This window comes from Argentina silus (genome assembly GCF_951799395.1).
Source record: "Argentina silus genome assembly, chromosome: 11".
NCBI lineage: Eukaryota > Metazoa > Chordata > Actinopteri > Argentiniformes > Argentinidae > Argentina > Argentina silus.
This window is the reverse complement of record NC_139665.1, coordinates 15749080-15751579: the sequence shown is the minus strand read 5'-3', so window position 1 is coordinate 15751579 and position 2500 is coordinate 15749080. Positions and strand designations below refer to the sequence as shown.

Sequence of the window (2500 nt, the reverse complement as noted above, 5' to 3'; positions counted from 1 at the left end):
TGGGTGGTTGTTCAGTTGCTAGGTTGTTTCAAGAGTTCCACGGATCAAATTGGATAGTGATTTCAGATGTATACATTCGTATCTGTTTTTTGATAGTTTAGAGTTGAGCCAATGCAGCTCAGAGATGCTCTCCATGTTGAGAAGCAGAAAACCATCTGACCCAAACAGAGCAGAGAAGCCGTAGTGTGAGTTAGTGGACCAGCGGCCAAACCAGTGACCTCACCTTCATCTCAGCCATATGACTCCAGGTGAAATGTTTCCACCATTACTCCTCATGTTGGGCGTCCAAGTGTGTGTGTGTGTGTGTGTGTGTGTGTGTGTGTGTGTGTGTGTGTGTGTGTGTGTGTGTGTGTGTGTGTGTGTGTGTGTGTGTGTGTGTGTGCGTGTGTGTGTGTGTTCTTCACCATTGTGTTTACCCGTTCCTATAGCAACCAGCATAAAGAAGAAATACGGTTGTCATCTTGTGCCTCATTAGCGTCCTTTGTATTTTACTTTGTTTTTACTCAGAAGATATATTTCAATACAACATATACAACATATACAACATAGATATATACACCACTATAATACCGACTCTTAAAACTCACACTGAAAACAACAAATCATGCTCAGTTCTTACCCAATAGTTCTCCATATTAGGTTGGAACCGGTGTCTTACTTGCAGAGATCTGATGTACTAACAGTAAAAGTGAGGTCAGCCTGACTTCACATTCAGCCTCGTTAGTGTGCACCACACGCTCTTGTCTCTCCTAATTAATGTAGATATCAATTTGTGTAATTAATCAAATCACTTTTTTGGGGTATCCACTGGTATTACAGATACTACATCATTAATCAGATTTGTCATTTTTAAGGTGTTAATTCTTAACCACCATGTTCTAGGGAGATGTTTCCAACGTGATGTATTTATCTTAACGCTGTCTCGCACCTCTAATATTAATATCTCTCTCTCTTTGTTTTCATTTTATAATATTTGTGATGTCAAATGGAATTGAAGTGAAAAATACCACGGCAATACCATTACTCCGGATTTCATTAGCATGAGAAATGTACTGCAAAAGTTCACATCCAGATAAAAAACTAGACGTGGAGACTTATTAAGGGGTGGTGATGGTGGTGATAGTTGTACATTGGTACATTCAATCATCGACTTACACACACTGACTGAGACCATGCACTCTAAGCCAGAGCATGGTGCATTCTCCTGGGTTATGTTGGTGTAGTGGTAGCAGGGGGGGTGGTGGTGGTGGTGGGGGGGGTGTTACTGTACAATATGAAGGGGCTGTTGTTGTTGCCGTGTGTGTTGTGGGACCTGGAGGCCTGCTCGTGGGGATATGAGTGTGTTGCGTGTCAGATCCACTAAGTGAACCAGACAGATAATTAGCTCCTTTACGAGGCAGGAGAGGAGTTTGTTGTTTTCTCAGTAACGTCTCCACCCTCCTGGCTTACCGTCTGGGCCCGTAAGCTGTATTAGACAAACAAATAGCTGTTTAGCTCGGGGCATGGAGTTTTTACTGGTCAGGTGTTTGTCACATAGTAGGAACATTCTCTGGGCCCTTGCTATCACTTTCACATCATCATCCAACTTATGAAGGTTATTGCGTGCGGCGTGCGTGCGTGCGTGCGCGTGTGTGTGTGTGTGCGTGCATGTGTGTGTGTGTGTGTGTGTGTGTGTGTGCGTGCGTGTGTGTGCCAGTGTGCGTGCGTGTGTGTGTGTGTGTGTGCGTGCGTGTGTGTGCCAGTGTGCGTGCGTGTGTGTGTGTGTGGGTGCGTGCATGTGTGTGTGTGCCTTGTGGCTGTAATACGAATGCGATGACAGGATGACCCGTCCGTCTGTCCATCTGCTCATCTCTAAAGAGCAGCTGCAGGTGCGGGGGAGCGTTGTTTGGACAAGACAGACTCACGTAGGCCCGCAGCACAGCACTGTTTGATCCCCCCCAGCTCTCTCTCTCGCTCTCCTATCTCTCTCTCTCTCTCTCTCTCTCTCTCTCTCTCTCTCTCTCTCTCTCCCTCTCATTTGCACAATTCTCTTCTTCCACAGAGATATCAATCAAAAGAGAGAGAAAAAGGGGACGAATCCCGACCCCGGCCAAAAGAGCCACTAGTTTCTCACGAGAAACGCTCACTAATGCCTTTTTCTTCCTTCACTCCCCTTTTCATTCCAGGACCTGGCTCTGCCTTTTCTCAGAAGACGGTTTTTTGTTTCTTCTTCCTCTTGATCCGTGTGACCTGCCTCTTATCTTCTCTCTTCTCTGGTCTCTTTAGGGGTTTACTTATTAGGATCATTACGGTAGATACTAGATACTAGTGTGACTACCAAGATAAGGGTATTGCATGTAATATATGTGCCATGAGATGTCAATGAATTACTGTGCCTGCTTTTGCATGTGTGTCGTCCACACATAAACCAGATTTACCTGCTGGTTTTATCTATTGGATTTCCCACTGGGGCCATCTATACTGAAACATGTACTGTATGAACTCACTGTAATGTAAGTCG

General features: G+C 45.0%; 1 protein-coding gene across 1 annotated transcript in view; it reads left to right on the top strand.

Annotated features, from left to right (window-relative positions):
* LOC310812434 (RNA-binding motif, single-stranded-interacting protein 3-like) overlaps positions 1-2500 on the top strand; it is a gene marked incomplete at its 3' end in the record, with an annotated part of 165207 nt that overhangs the window by 135285 nt on the left and 27422 nt on the right.